A 17,348-nucleotide genomic window follows, 5' to 3' on the forward strand; every position below is an offset into this window, starting at 1 on the left:
AGGAAATCTGAGTAAAGTATGTAGCAGTACTGTATCAATATTGGTTACTAAATGCAACAAACATTCCATCCTAATGTAAGATAGTGATTACAGGGAAACTCAGTGAAGAAATATATGTGAGTTCTTTGTACCATCTTCTGATTTTGTCTGTAATTTTGAAACGACTTAAAAATAAAGTCTAGGGGAGCCTGGGTAGCTCAGCGGGTTACGTGTACAACTTCCATTCAGGTCATGATTTCACGGTTTGTGAGTTCGAGCCCCACATCAGGCTCTGTGCTGACAGCTGACAGCCTGGAGCCTGCTTCAAATTCGGTGTGTTCCTGTCTCTCTGCCCCCGCCCGCTTGCACTCTGTCTCTCTCTCAGAAATAAATAAACATTAAAAAAATGTTTTTAAACAAAGTCTATTAAAAAACATTTGAAGCCTTTATTAAACAGTTACATTACATAAAAGATGCATTTCCATATCTGAAAAGTCTTATCATTCATGTGATTGTTACATCAAAATCAAAATCTTACCCTTTCCCTAAACACTTGCCGTAAATGATAGCAAAATCTACACCCAGATTCTTTAATGCATCTTTAAATTCTCCTGTGTGCGGGAATGAATGGTTAATGGCTTTGCATTGTGTGTCTCTGAGTTTTAAAATCTTTTTCTCCTTCATACCCGCGTCCTCTAACCCTTTTAGAAGCTAAATTTTGTCGTTCTAATGTGACTGTAATTGCTGTATGCTACTCTACTCAGTATCCTACAGTATCGCCTCAGGGAAAGAAAGAGATAAGTGCCCTATTGAGTTTAAATAGATTTAATCTGCAGATATGCCAAACTACATTTTATTAAAAAAAAAAACACTGTAAAATGAATCTGAATGTGTTTCAATTGCTCCATTTTTCTGATGGTGAGACTTTTGAGTGTGATTGTGTGTGTGTGTGTGTGTGTGTGTGTGTGTGTTATATGAAATATTGAGAAAAACAACCTTTTGGTAAGAACTATACGCATCTGTCTCTGATTGTACTGAAAAGTTTATTTAATTAGGCAGCAGCTCTGCAATGCTTTCCCAGGAATAAATTGTGATATCCACAAGAGAAACAGCTATATGACGATCTGTAGAACCTTCTTGTCTAAAGTAAACCACACATTTTAACATTACATGGGTTGCGATCATTCAAATTTTATAATACATTATTTTAATTTTACCCATAAAGCAGATATATTTTCTTTGAATAGTTGAAAATAGTATGAACAAGGACATGGAATCAATTGAATATATCCTTTTCTTTCTTTTTTTTTTTTAATTGAATATATCCTTTTTTTTTAATTGGCTAAGATTTTTGGAAAAATCTAATTCGAAGCTTTCAAATTTAATTCCAGTGTGCTTCCATCGAATAGGATCTTTGAAATGTATAAATAGCAAACTGTTCAGGTGAGAAGGAATGGAGGAAATGGAGAAGAAAAGCCCTTTATTCTTGTTTCTGACCACTCCATCTCCTCCATCACAGGATCTGTGTTAAAATCAGAGCATGGACTTGAAATTAATGATAGATCCGGTGACTTCATTTATCAATATGCTTGTAAGGGGATCCTTTTGAAGAAAAAGGAACGTCTGAAGGGAGGAAGAAATTCTAAGCTGTTGAGGGACTTATTGGCGGTCTTATGGTGGATGGCAGAAGTAAGCTTGATAAATATCCAGAAATACTCGGAGAGAATAGAAACCTTGAGTCCATGGCTGCTTCTCTTTCCACTACGCCACACATCTTCAATCATAATTATGATTATGAAGGAAAAAACTAAAAACTTATTTAAAATATATGACCTCACTTAAAGGAACTGAATTGCATAGATACATTTGGGAAAGTAAGTCTTCGATTCAAAACCTCAAACTTTACTTTATGTTAAACTTCCCAAACCTCAACTAATAACACAATGCCTTTGTTACTTTACCAAATCTCTGTATCAGACCCACCTATTCTGTTATTCAACATTGTTCTTACATTAATAACTTACCTCAATGACTTTTTACAGTTCAATAAATTTATTTTAAAAGAAACATGTATTCAATACCAATTGTCATTAATAGAAGTTAACTGTCAAAATAAAACTCATTGAAATCAAGAAAATTCTCTCTAGAAACTATTATCTGTCAAAAGCTGCCCTTGCTTTATTAAAAGCAAGATCAATATAGTCATCATTCAAGATTTCTTAAAGCAGCTTTGAACCAAGCTGAAATTTCATTTTGGATGATTGGAATAGAAGATTAGACAGTGATCTTTCTAAGGTATAACGTGCTAATTTTCTTTCCCAATCTTCGGTTTTTCCACTTCTTTCAACTCCTCTAATACTCTAGCCACACGCTGTTCCCTGAAAACATGTATCTTCACTGTACCTTCTTCCAGGTTCCAGGAAGAATGACAACATTTCCTTCTCTCTGAAGCTGCTTCTTTTTCTTCTTTCTTCTTCTTCTTCTTCTTCTTCTTCTTCTTCTTCTTCTTCTTCTTCTTCTTCTTCTTTCAACATTCATTTATTTTTGAGAGATAGAGACAGAGCACAAGCAGAGGAAGGGCAAACAGAGAGGGAGTCAGAATCCAAAGCAGGCTCCAGGCCCTGAGCTGTCAGCACAGAGCCTGATGCGGGGCTCAAACTCACGAACTGCGAGATCATGACCTGAGCCAAAATCGGATGCTTTACCAACTGAGACACTCAGGTGCCCCTGAAGCTTCTTCTTTACTCCAGACAGAGAACAAAATTGCAATTGGATTGTGGCATTGACTTAGTTTTATAAAACTTATTTTTTCCTTAGTTTAAAGCAATTTATATTTAATATGAAAAAAAATCCCTAATAATATGATTTTTTTAAAAATTATCTCAGTGTGTTTGGGTGACTCAGTTGTTAAGCATCTGAGTGTAGTATTTGGTTCAGGTCATGATCTCGCCATTCGTGGGTTCAAGCCCCACATCAGGCTCTGCACTAACAGTGCAGATCCTGCTTGAGATTCTGTCTCATGTTCACGCTGTCAGGGCAGAACCTTTTGAGATTCTCTCTCTCCCCCTCTCTCTCTGCTCCGTCCCCACTCTCCTCCTCCTCTCTCTCAAAATAAATAAATAAACTTAAAATATATATATTCTATACAAATACTGTTTCAATTTTGTAATGCAGCACCTCGGTATATGTACAAAAATGTTCACACATGTCTTTTACATACTATGAGCCTATGTACATTAGCATTTATCCTAAAACATGCAGTGAACATTTTGCTATATCAGTTTTGTTCTTATTTACTTTTTCGATGAATGAATGAATGCGTAAATAAATACATAAGAAAATTCATGTTCCTGGACTTTGATACCTTTCAGAATTAAGAGCAATCATTGATCCAGGGACAAGGCATTTTAGCCACTCTGTCAATAACTACTTCTATTGCTATGATCAGAGCTTTTAAACTTTTGTTACCTCAGATGGTAATCTTGAGGTCTGAAGGAAATGAGTTGGCCAATAAAAGTTCTTGGTGGCAAGCAATAGAAAGCAGTACTGATAATTAAGCAGAAACTTAATTTTAATTGGAAGGATAGCAAGAAGCTCTGAGAAGTCATGGATAACTGGAGTGGTCTAGAAAAATGGACCAGGACTAATGAAAACTTGTTAGCAAGAATTGTAGTTAAGATCACACAACTGAAATTTTGTGTTCAGGATCCACTCCAACCACTGTCACTATCACTGGATTCTTGCTACCCCTGGACTCTCTCAGTGCTGCCTCTGTGAATAATCGCTCTATTTTGACAGTATCTTTGTGTTAGCTCAAGAGAATTTTATGTCGTAGGAGAGAAGGTGTGATTGGCCAAGCTTGCATGCCCATACTCAAGAACTAGGAAAACAGAATGTAGTATATTCATGTAATGGGATACTACTCAGCAATGAAAAGAAAGGGAAAAGAAAAAAGAGAAGAAAAAGTAGGGGAAAAAAAGGAAGAAATACTAACATACAAGAAACACAATGATACTCAAAAATATTATACTAGGTAAAAGAAGCCAGACACAAGACAATAAGTACTATATGGTATATTTTTATATGAAATTCAGGAACAGGTAAAACTAATCTGTTAGTACTAGAAATCAAAGCAATGGTTTCGTATGAGAGGCGGATATTGACTGGAAGGGGTCATAAAGAAACTGTGGCATTGTGGATATAGTCTATATTTGGTTGCAGTGGTGGTTATAAATACTGGTAGTTGCTAGGAACAACAACAAAACTTGATGTGTCATCAGTTTTTTATCCAGTTGTTTTCCACACTTTGCATTGTTATTTTATCCTGATATGACATATTTACCAATACCAAGAGGGTTGAAATGGAGACTTATTGCAAAGCATTACTAAATTCTTTAATTTCCAAAGACCTTGACATAGCTCTTTTGATCCCTTTTAAATAATTGTACACAACTATTCATCTCCATAGTGTAGAAGAAGTGAGGGATGTGGATTCTGCCTCAGACTATCTGGGTTAGAACTCCAGCTCTGCTACTGACCAACCAGGCAATGTGCCTGAGTGTCTTAACTTTTTTAGAGTCCAGGCTCTTCATTCACAAAAGAGGCAATAATAATAGTACCTACCTTTTATAATAAAGTTAATACCTGAAATGTGGTTAACTGATCTATGTGTGTTAGCTATTATTATTTGAAACTCATCAGTCAATTTCTAAAATGTCTTTGACCCTTTTTATATTGCCACCTGATTTGACCATAAAAATGGAAAGAAAATGAATGAATTTATGAGGGGTAAGTCATTGTAAATCTCTTCCAAATGAGGAGCCCAAGGTAAAAACTGATTTTAGAAGAACAGCCAGTTTGACCTTGGCCTGAATTTCCTTTTAGAATCACTTCTCAATGGGTGCCGCTGGGAAGAACTATCCAGGAAATATTGACTGGTATTTTGGAGAGATTTTGTAGTTGAATGTACTTTAGCAGGGCAGAGAATGAAAGCTTGTCAGGGGGATTCCTGACACAAATTAGCAAGATCATCAGAAGCAATAGCAACAATATTTGCTTACTTGTTAAGTAAGAAGTGTATTTACTCATTAGCAGGCATTTTAATCAACATACATAATAAACACCTTATTGGAAATTGGAGATTTGAGTTTTAAATATAAATAAGGAAGAATAAAGGCACTGACATTTCATTTTTGGTTGATGAGTAGAAGGAGATTTTCAACAAACAGCATTTTCTATAAATGCAATCCAAAAAAAAAAAAAACATTTAAAATTAAAGCTGTAGTTAAAAACCCTAGAGTAGCTGAAACGTCATTAAAACTTTCTTCCTTTCTTGAGTTATTTTAGTTCTTCTCATCAGTGATACACCATTTTTATTTTTACTTCCTATCTCCCATCTTAATGTATATATACTTCGTCACCTAGACACCTTATATATTTTTAGTGTAGTCCATTGTGTTCCTTTCCTTGGGGGAAATGTAATTCTGAGTGGTCCCTGACACCACAGAGAGATTTTATATAATATGTGCTGGCTTTTTTAATATTAGGTGTGTGACCTTGGACAACTTAACATCTCGGTATTCCAGCTTTTGTGTCTGTAAAATTGGGAATTTAATAGTATCTCCTCCTATTTATTGCCATGATTAAGTGAATTCATATATGCAAAGTGCTTACGACAGTGCCTAGCACATAGTAAACATTATAAAGGTGTTAGCCATGTCGTCAGTCATCATTGTTTGCACTACAAGCAATAAGTATTATTATTATTATAAAAATTCCTATGAGTATTTATGTTTTATGGGAAACTCTCATGGAAGGGAACTTACAGGATCCCATGGATAGCATCAGGACTTGAACACAATATTTGGTAGGCATTGACCTGTCACAGAATCCCTTAACTCATATCACCTAGTCCATCCATTCACGAAGCCAGACCTTTACATAATAAATGTGTTCTTTATTCTGCATACAATGGATAGGATAAAAGAAGGTGATCTTTATAGCCCTGCATTGGTAAAGTCAGCTATCGCTATTTGTTGTTTCTTTCAGGTTATCTCAAAGAATATTTTAAAAATTCATATTTTAGACTTCTTTCAATCTTGTGTATTCAGAAGCCACAGGGAGGCTATAAGATTAAGTCAAAAATGTTACTGTACAATATTTAAATTTCTTTTTGTTCTACTTTATTTTATCCTATTGTAGAGACTATACAAATAGTGGTAAATTTTGAGGCAAGTGAAGATTAATTTATATCCACTAGGAAAAGGGTATTCGTATGTTTTGAGCGTCTACTTTAGTTCACACATTGTGATAACAGCAAAAGTATCATCCAAAGTAATCATCACTTTTGATCATCAGGTAAAAAATTTCAGGAGTCTGAATGTTTGGCATGTTTAATGGTCAAGGATAGGAGATGGCAATTAATGTAAGAATCATGGCTTACCCTGTATTCAGGACCAGTGATGTTTTAAGACCAGCCATTGAAAACCCAGAAGTAAAGTCTTTATTATGAGATAAATGGCCCATATTCTGTAGCATCTGACTTTTAATGTTGTAGCATCACAGATTGAAAATACACAAATGGACAAGCAAATACCAACTTACCTCTCATCCTCCCTTCCTATCTAATCCTATCATCCTAGTATGATTCTTCCCAGACACTATACCTTATAGTACACCTGCCTCCAGTCTTTTCAAATTAAGTGTAGGGTTCTCAGATAAGACCATCTAGTTACATTTCCAGATTTCAAAATATGAAAGTGCCTTCATGATCAGCAGATTCATCCTATTCACATCTCAAATTTTCCTAAGACTACTGACTATATCTTTCTCTTCCTATTCTGATCCAAAAGTTGCCACAGTGGATAGCCTGTGTTATAACAGGCCCCAATTTCATGTTTGACATTCATTTGTTCACTCATACAGTCATTCATTCCTTTCATAAATAAAGATTTATTGAAAGCCTACTCCATACCAGGTATTGTTCTAAGTATTAGAATATAAGAACAGTCTGAGTTACTGGCATATAATAATGCATGCAAGAGAGAGGAGAGAGGAGAGAGGAGAGAGAGAGGGAGAGAGAGAGAGAGAGAAAGAAAGAAAGAAAATACAAAGAAAGAAAGAAAATAAAAAAGAAAGAAAGAAAGAAAGAAAGAAAGAAAGAAAGAAAGAAAGAAAGAAAAGAAAGCAAGAAAGGAAAGAAAGGAAAGAAAGAAAAAGAGAAAGAAAGAAAGAAAGAAAGAAAGAAAGAAAGAAAGAAAGAAAGAAAGAAAGAAAGAAAGAAAGAAAGAAAGAAGGAAAAAAGAAAGAAAGGGAGAGATGTTGTATTTGTTTTTGAGGGGCTGGAACAAACTTTTTAGGATTAGATATATGAGAGAATGTAGAGTGGTGTGAGATGATAGAAGTAATTGGTAAAGAATCTTAGGGGTCAATTTCAGATTTGATAAAGCAAGAAATTTTGGAACCAATTGTCAAACTAGTTCACAGGCATCTACTCTACAGGACAAAGATGCTCTAAGATAGATGATGTAGGTATGATGATAGCATTCTAAAAATTAGAAGGTGGGGTCTTTGAGAGGTTATGAGAGCAGAGCCCTCAAAAAGGGAATTAGTGCTCTTATAAAAGAGGGCCCAGAGAGCTCCTGCTCCCCTTACTCCATGTGAGGGTACAGGAGTCTGCAATCTAGGACTCTCACGGAACCATACTGATACCCTGATCTTGGACTTACAGCCTCCAGAACTGTGAGAAATAAATTTCTATCATTTACAAACTACCCAACTTGTGCTATCTTGTTATAGCGGCCTTGACAGACTAAGACATATGGTAAACTTTTTGTCCTCGTATTTTTCTTTTTCCATTTAAACAGGGTACAGGTAAAAGTATGAGATATAGAATTTAAAAAAGAGGCATGTGAACACTTGATAATTTTTTTCCAAAAGTTTAGGCCCTCCATGTTAAAAGGCTATAACATGGAGGGGGTTTGGGCACAGACAATAGGTTGCAAAACACATTAAGGGAGAATAGTTCTGCTTTGTCTGGAGTGAGATTCTTAGCAGTAAAACGACAATGAGTGTTCTGTGCATATTTACCAGTGTCGAAACTCCAGAGCAGAGTATGATGAATCTAGAGAGATGAAATCACGGGCCTCCTAAAAGTTTACTAGGCAGTAACCAAAGCAAAAATAAAATATATATGTATACAAAAATATTTGAGCCTCAAGCATACTCATTTACATTAGTATCGAAGGTAATGTAAATTTTGTCTTATTTGATAGAAAACTCTAATTTCATAGGCTACATTGTGTGACTCTACAATATTAATATTTCTGTTTCTCAATTAGTTACTTCTTTCCTTTTCTCTCTCGTTTTCTTTTTTTCTCTTTTTGCCTTTCTCCCTTCCTACCTCTACCTTCCACTCTTTCTTTCTGTGAGGACTTTTGCAATGCTCTGAAATCAGTACCTCTAATACTGTTATTTTGGGAAATACTAATGTAGAACAAAAGCTTAACAAGGAGAAATTGTTCTTTTCCACTTGTTATAACAATAGTTACATTGTTTTATATCACAGTGCAAATTTTGTTTGAATGTCGTTAGTATTTGAAAATAGTATTTGATCTAATTTCTGAGTCATAGTTTGGCCATTACCATTGAATCATTCTTTTTCTCCTTAAGTCAATAATCCCACATTTCACTTTAGACAACACTGAAAGCCAGTTTTTATTTTCTGTTCTTAATAAAACATCCCTTTCTAGTTCAGGAATCTGAAAGCCTGCACAGCGCCAAACACCGAGAGCAATATTATAGCATAGAGGGTAATATTTCTTTTTTTCATCCTTTGGAAGGGAAGCCACACAAAAGCACAGTGGGAGAGCCCTTTTCTGCACACACAGAGTGCTGCAATCCTAGTAGCCTCCCATTTGCAGTAACTGATGAAGGACTGAAAAGAGGATCTTGCTGAGAGCACCTCCTTCGTGCTCACCTGATTGATTAACAGGAATGTGTTTGGTTTAATTGCTCAATAATAAAAGCAAAGTATGTCATTACACGTTTTGCACTTTCTGATTAGTAATTTTCTCAAAAAAAATCGGGAAATAAAGTTTTCTTTTTCTAAAGCGTTGTCAATATGCTTCAAGCAGGTGGAATCTGAGCTTCAAGTCGGTGAAATCTGAACACCAAGAAGCATTTAAGCTAAAGGCGGATTACATTTATATTTCACATTATATATATATGAATGTATGTACGTATAATTTTCTTCTATTGTCCGTTTTAGAAATTGAAGACCTGTTTCATGTGGATTTACCTTCTCTCTCAAATACAAGGTTCACAAAGGCAGAGACTACACTGTGTGTTTTTAGCGTATTTGTAAAAGAAGTTAGTGTCATGGACCAGGCTCATAACCGTTTCTTCAGATAATCTGAATCTGTCTCTCTGTCCCTACCCTAAATCCTCAGTTTTCTGAGGATATTTTTTCCACCCGAGAAAGGACTGTGATTTTTTTTTTTTTTTTGTCCTTTGGTCTGATAACAGAAGGGGCCCTGGTCCCCTTCTCCAGGCACTTGGGACCGCCACGTGACCATGTGGCAGCTGCCTTTCCTTCTGCCTGATGGTGTTCCACTATTCCGTGGGGAGGCGGAGACTGAAATGGTACTTGCTTTTGGCTCTCAGACTCAGACATGCTTCTCCGGAGTCCTCCAATTGGAGAGCTTACACAGCCTGTGGAATTTTCCACAACTTGAATTTAAACCGCTCTTCTCTAAACGTGTAGAAGTCTGACTCCTTATTTACATAAAATTCTACATCAGTCTTTCCACATTCTAAGTCGAGTGACAGATTATTTATTTCCTTAGTGAAAGAGATAGAAAGGTATTTGGAAGAAAGCAGGTCTAGTGATATAAATTCACGTTTTCTGTTTTGTGTTACCCAGTACTTTTCTTCTTCAATTTGATTTTTTAAATGATAAATTGTATGTCTCCCAAATCTGTTTTCTTCCTTTACCCTTTTGCTTTTAGTTTTATACACCTGCAAAATTATTAGCTTTGTGAAAAAGGAGAATTATAGTTTTAAATGCGTGCGATCATTCATATTTTCATGTATTCATATTTAATTCTCTACTGAAGACGGATTCAAAAATGTGATACAAACACAAAAGTTCCCTTTACAAAATATTAGTATGTTTAGACAAAATCCTGTTATATTTTCATTTAAGATAACTTTCCGTGACATTAGATATTTCAGCAGGGTTTTGTGTTCATAATGCATTTGCTATCATTTTAAAACATAACCTTTAACAGTTAAAAATTATGATAGGGGCGCCTGGGTGGCTCAGTCGGTTAAGCGTCCGACTTTGTTTGGCTCAGGTCATGATCTCAGGGTCTGTGAGTTCGAGCCCCTCATCAGGCTCTGTGCTGACAGCTCAGAGTCTGGAGCCTGCTTTGGAGTCTGTGTCTCCCTCTCTCTCTGCCCCTCCCTTGCTCATGCTCTGCCTCTCTCTGTCTCAAAAGTAAATAAAAACATTAAAAAATTTTTTTAAAAAATTATGCTATAAATTCAAGTATAAATCCCCTGCTAATAATTGTGAAATAAAAACATATTATTGAAAATAAATCTTAATTCTGTGATCAAGGTAATCTCAGAAATATCAGTTTGCCATCAGCATGTTTTTATTAAAGCACACTAAGTCAGTAGTGCAGAACAGATTCCCTGACCTAAAGAATTAATCTAAATGGGCAGAAGCTGCTACAGGTGATCGAGAGGAATAAAAAGAAGCAAGAGCACAATAAAGCCCCTGGCACAAAAGGAATGTAAAGGGTTGTAATCGCTGATCCTTGTGTGCAGAGTCTTGTTATCTACAGAAACATAGAGATCAAAATTTGCTACTAGTGAGCGGGAAGTTTACTGCAGTGTCAGCAAAGCATGCCACAGTTGCCAGAGGAAATGGGGTATGAGCAAAAGATTATGGTTAATTACTCTTGCTAATAAGAGGATGTCTATGTTGTAACGTATTTCATATTTCAGAGGGGACCGACTTGAATCTCTGGTACCAACATTCTTGTCTACATTGTTGTTGCCTCTTACACCTGCCTGGATAGAGGTAAGAAGATGGGTTTGTGTGGGAGGAAGGAGGTCAAGAGACAGACTCTCCAGAGTGAATCTCCCCATTTGGAACTAATTGTGAAACTTACATTTTGCATGTAAATTAAAAACAGGTGGAAATCTGTCTAATTATTTTTCTTACAAAGATTCTCCCTTGCACAATCCTTGTGATTCTTTCTCAAATCAGTAATTTAAAATACTATTATACAGATACAATGAGACTTCATTCTAGGAAGAAGACTAGAAGCTATGAGTTTGGAGAAATATACATATTTCAAAATACTCCTTTATACAGGGTCATAATAAAATATTAAAATGCTATGAATTTATAATCAAGTCAGGTACCAAAGAAAATCACTGAGGAAAATACTTCTGTTTGGCTTAAAATATAAGGCACGAAATATTGGTATTTAACTCTGTTATTTTATTTTTATTTTTGTTTTTTTAAATGTTTACTTTTGAGACAGAGGGACAGAACATGGGTGAGGGAGGAGCAGAAAGAGAGGAAGACACAGAATCTGAAACAGGCTCCAGGCTCTGAGCTGTCAGCACAGAACCTGACACGGGGCTCGAACCCACAAATTGTGAGATCATGACCTGATCTGAAGTCAGACTCAACTGACTGGGCTACCAGATACCCCTAACTCTATTATTTTAGATACTAACATAATCACTATCTATTCGATTAAGACATCCAATTGATCTTGTCTTTTTATGATTTGTGTGTCAACAGAACTGACTGGTTAACCCAATCCACCAAATAATTCTTTCTTAATATTCTATGCTATTTTATCTCATATAAGTATTATCTTCATCTATTGATACTAATAACACTAATCTTTTGGGGGTGACTACTGTATTGGGAAACACACTTTCCAGAAATGTTCTCTAATTCTTAGAGTAGTCTTGCAATGTAAGATATATTAGCATTCGCATTTTTCAGTTGAAAAAATGTGATGAGGATTGCCTGGGTGGCTCAGTCGGTTGAGCGTCCGACTTTGGCTCAGGTCGTGATCTCGCTGTCCGTGAATTCAAGCCCCGTGTCGGGCTCTGTGCTGACAGCTCAGAGCCTGGAGCCTGTTTCAGATTCTGTGTCTCCCTCTCTCTGACCCTCCGCCGTTCATGCTCTGTCTCTCTCTGTCTCAAAAATAAATAAACATTAAAAAAAATTTAAAAGAAAAATGTGATGAAAATAGTTTGCAGGTAAAGATAGTTCAATAAAGTTTCTCAATATTGCATATTACAGTGTCTAAATGGTAAAGAGAAGATAGAAACCCACCTGTGTCAGATTCTAAAAATCTTATTTTTTCTTTACACCAGACTGCATAGTTATTGAACTTCATGGTTTTAATTCTTGACTAAACAAGATGACAATGTCTTTCACCTCTTCAATTTTTTTAAGAAAGTTGAAAAAGATACTAATCAGTTAATTTTATATCTTGACACCATTTTCCATCCAGAAATATCTGAATGCAGGCCTCCGAGTAATAAGAATATTATCTAGAGCCATCTTAAGGAGATTTCTTTCCTGTTGGTACCAGCAAAAAAGCGGAGTCTCTTACCACATTAGTGGTTTTACTTGATTTGAGGTTTTACTTCGCACAGCCTGATCATACCTATGCATGCTCATTTCATGAGCTCAGGATACTAATTCTAGGGATCTGATTAAGGTATCTCTGATGATTTCCAATCTGTTCTCAGCATGTCTTCTCGGCAGGCAAAAAAAAAAAAATTTTTTTTTCAAGGATTTCTACACGAATTACCTTGAATCTTTCTGTAAATTCCCAAGGAGACATCCATAACTGAGTAACTTAAACAGCAGTGGAGTTTGTCATCTAGTTAGCTAGAATTTCTCTGTCTCATTATACTCTAAGGCCATTGGCTATAGCACAAGGTCTGCAAATGTCCAAGTGGTATTCTCTGTGTGGGAGCCTAATTCCACCTGTGTCTGTTAAATGACTGTTAAACCCCACCAGGGTTTTATACCGTCTCTCAAGTATATTGCAACCAATTATTACACTTGAATTATGCTGCTTAGCTTCTGCACATGGTATTAATTTGAAATGAGATGACAAATAAAGGCAGCTGCCTCAATGTGATAGGAAGCCAATTGCTACCACCCTTCCAGAAGGTCAGCACTTGACTTGCCTCATTGAATATACTAAAATGTGAATGGAGATTAAGTACCTTTAAGAAAACTGGCATGGAAACAGGGTAACCTCAGGAGAAGGGGATGAATGTTTATATGGCAGTCACACATCACAAATAACTCTATTTCGAGGTGCAGATGTGGCATTTATGACAACCCATCCTGAGCTGTTTTCAGAGTTAGACTGTGCCCAGTGGAGAGTTTAATGGGCTACACAGTTCTTCCATCTCATGCCAAAACACCCCCTGGTAAAACATGTGGTGACTTCATGACAACTGGACACGTTACGCAGGATGCGATATGGGAATTTTAGTTGACTTATGATTCTGGGATTTAATGGACCCTCTATTTGAGGAGAATGGCATCAGCAGTCATTTGGGAATGATGAATAATTTGTGAGTTGGCTAGTCATGTCATTAAACTGATGAAACCCCAAACTCATTAAAAGGACAGTATGGGTTCTGGTATGTTTAAAGATCTATAGTCAGTAAGGTTAATGACCTAGGATAAGGTGGTATGTATTAGGGGACGCTATGGATAACATCAACTATGATGATGCCCCAGAGGAGTAAGGCATGATTGGCACTCCCTAATATCTCAGATTCCAAAGATGAAAAAAGAAACTCCTTCTCCTATGATTCAACTGGGACTGGGCACATAAAGAATCAACGCCATTTTGTTCTTATGTGGGGAGAAATGGGTAATGTCATATAATATCTGGGGAACTATATCTGTAAAAGCTTATATTATGATATCCTGGACATGCACATACCCATAAACCAGATAGAATCTGCAATTTTACTGACTAGTGGCTTCGGATAGCTATCCTAGTCACTGAAAGCATGGGAACAGGTAATTTCTACTGGGAATGAACAGAACATGATAGTGTAACTTTTAAATCTCTAATGTCACGGCAGTATGATGTAATGAAGAATTTGCATATCCATTAGAACGAAACCTATTTGTATGGTACCCTCTATACCCCCCCCCACCCACCCACCAAATGAGAAAATATTAGACAGACTGATTTGAAATCCACCAGTGATATACAAATTATTGGCCAGGAAAAAAAAAATAAAAAGTGAAATTGGCCTCAAGAAATTGATAGTATCACTACTATCTTTCTCAGTGCTAAGGTGTGAAAGATCGATCTAGGGTTCTACTTCCTTATAAATACACTGCGATGTTTACTAGTGGAAGGACAAGGGTGGTATTCTCTACTGAGAAAGAAATGGCTTTTTATTAGGATCTGCCTGTATGTCTAGGTTGCTACTTGTATACACTTGAGACTTTATGGATTCTTTTGGAGAATAGCTGCCTGGAGAATAGGAGGTAGGAATGTAAACATCTTTTATATGCAAAGCTGAGGAGCCCCAAAAGCAAATGACTTCTTTGGGAATGTTTCCACACACATTGTTTATACCTTGTTCATTAATCCTCAACCACAATGCATATAGTAAAGTGGGAGTGATGATTTTTCCTTTTCTGAATCCATGTCTGAAAGATCTGGGTTATTTCACATGGAATGTATTTAATCCAATCAATAGAATCTTTATCTTTGCTGATGGCTAAAAATGATGATTTTTATGAGTCTTTGATAATCAGTCTTCTGTGTTATCACATCATGAATTTAAATATCTTTATATATTGAATAATCTCACTTTTTTTTTCCCCAGTGGAGACCTATGTTCTCAGCTGCAGACTCATAAATTTGTTTAATTGATATATCCACTTAAATCTCTCACTTATCTCAAAATTGTATCATTTGATTGGTATCTCCCCAATCCATGTCAAATCAGATAGTTTCTCTTTCTTCCCATTTTATGATGATTCACCCTCTCATTTATTTTTCCCTTGTCATTACCCAGAGAACATAAAATCCCATAGAATCTCCATTAAATTATTTTTATCATGTCTATTTTTTTAATATCTCAGTTTCCTATACCGTAAGTGCAAATATGAGTTTCTCTCACATAGATGATCACAGATCACCAAGTTGGGCTTTTCTGAGTTCCCATTTGTCCCTATGTCTATACATTGTAATAAACATCGTTGGAAAATGTAAAAGCTGTTTAACAATTTGGTCACTATGGCTGACCTGAAATAGCAGCCACCATATCTCTGCGATTGAAGTGGCATCATTAATCTTAGGTGAAGGTAATAGATAAAGAGGGTAAAAATTCAAGATGAGAAAAGCCAGTATGAGAACAAGAGCTTAAAACTTTTTATCTCAGTCCTCGCCATACTCAATCCTATTAAATACTATTATTATCACTATTTTGTAGATCATGAGACTGAGGCACCTAAAGATCAATGGTACCAGAATTCAAAATCATAGCAAAGCCTACTGTGGGGCATGACGATGAATGGAAGATGGAAAGAACAAGAGAAAGGGAGGCAGAGAGACTCAAGAGTCTAAAGTAGGAAATTGAGTAACAGAGAAGCAACAAATGGAAATATATGGAACAACAGTTTACAAGACAATGGGCATCAGAGAATGACCCCTGAAGATGGGAAACAAATGAGGTGAGTCCTGTGATTGTCCTGGCTAATAACTGCCTCGAGAGAAAATAGGTTACAGTACAGGGAGGGGAAACTCAGGCGGAGCACAATGGACTCCCTGATTTGAGGAAGTGATGGTCTAGGAAGACAAAGACAACTAGAATTTACAGGATAGAATCCAAAATAGGCGAGAGATACATTGCTAGAGAACTCCAGTGTATTCTCCTGTAGATCATTTTTTGGTGCCTTATTGAAGAAATCTTTGCCTAACTGAGGTCACAAAGATTTCTCCTATGTTTTCTTAAGGAAATTAACTAGTTTTAAATTTTACAATTAAGTCTGTAATCCATTTTAAATTAAGTGATTGTGTGTGGTGGAAGGTATAGATTGAAGTTTGTCCCACATATGAATATCAACTGTTCTAGTACCATTTGGTAAAAGATTACACTTTGTCTACTGAATTCCTTTTTTATCTTTGTCAAAATCTGTTGTCCATACGTACGTGAGTATATTTCTGGACTCTGTTCTGTTACACTGATCTATTTGTCTATCTTTAAACTACACCGTCTTTTTTTTTTTTTAACATTTACTGAGATGTTTTGAGAAATAAAATCGTAAGATATTTAAAGTGATTTATTTAATGTGATTATTTTATATGCAGATAAATTGTGAGAGGATTTCCCACACTGAATTATTTAACCCATCCATCAACTCACATATTTATCTTGAATGTGAGCACAAATGTGATATATCACTCCTGTGATAAATTATAGTTTGAAAGGAATTTTTGCCAATATAATTAAGGTTACTAATCAATTGGCTTTAGGTTAATCAAAGGTAGATTATTAGGGTAGTTTTTACCTAATCACATGGTCTACAGGTAGGAGAAAGAGCAAGTCTAAGTTTGAAAGCAACAGAAATACTCTCTTGCTGACCTTGAAGGAACAGATGCTATATTATAGAGAAGGTCACATGGCAAGAATAGTGGGTACCCACTGGGACCCCAAACCAATCCTTGTTTATATCCAAACAGAAAACAGGGGCCTCAGTCCTACATCTGGAAGGAACTGAATTATACCAACCCTCTAAAAGAGCGTGGAAGAGGATCTTGAACTTCAGATGAAACAGAAGCCCAGATGACACCTCAATTTCAACCATATGAGACCCTAAGCACAGAACTCAGCCATGACATGCCAGACTCCTGACCCATGGAAACTGTGGGATAATAAATTTGTATTATTTTGAGCTGTTAAGATTGTGGTAATTTTTATGTAGCAATAGAAAACGAACATATATCTATATATATCTATAGATATCTATATGTATCTATATATATCTATATATGAATGATGGGTAAAGTAAAATAGTTATAACTTGTGATCATAGGGCCCATCAGAAGGTAATATCACATGCTAAGTGTCCCCTTGGACTGTCCCAGGTATAAAAAAACTCAATTCTCAAAATGTTCAAAATATGATTTTTATATGAATACTTACTATATGGCTAAATTCTGCTAAACCTGTTAAGCATGGAATCAGAATGGCAAAAACCTTGGTTCAAAAAAGATATAAATAAAGAACAAAAGATGACAGAATAAGATTGCTCACTGACATACAAAACTGGTCTG

The 17,348-nt window shown here is 36.0% G+C and overlaps 1 long non-coding RNA gene across 3 annotated transcripts in view; it reads left to right on the top strand.

The window, feature by feature from the left end:
* LOC102899323 overlaps positions 1–16,974 on the top strand; it is a 98,800-nt gene extending 81,826 nt beyond the window's left edge. The window contains exons 2-4 of one of the 3 annotated variants that reach the window (XR_006584979.1): positions 10,993–11,068; positions 15,505–15,745; positions 16,755–16,974. This is a non-coding gene — a long non-coding RNA (uncharacterized LOC102899323). The remainder of the gene's footprint in view (positions 1–10,992; positions 11,069–15,504; positions 15,746–16,754) is intronic. The other 2 variants (XR_441112.4, XR_006584978.1) reach the window with 2 other exon arrangements.
* Positions 16,975–17,348: the final 374 nt, after the last annotated feature.

The sequence above is a fragment of the Felis catus genome, chromosome C2, assembly GCF_018350175.1.
Source record: "Felis catus isolate Fca126 chromosome C2, F.catus_Fca126_mat1.0, whole genome shotgun sequence".
Lineage (NCBI taxonomy): Eukaryota > Metazoa > Chordata > Mammalia > Carnivora > Felidae > Felis > Felis catus.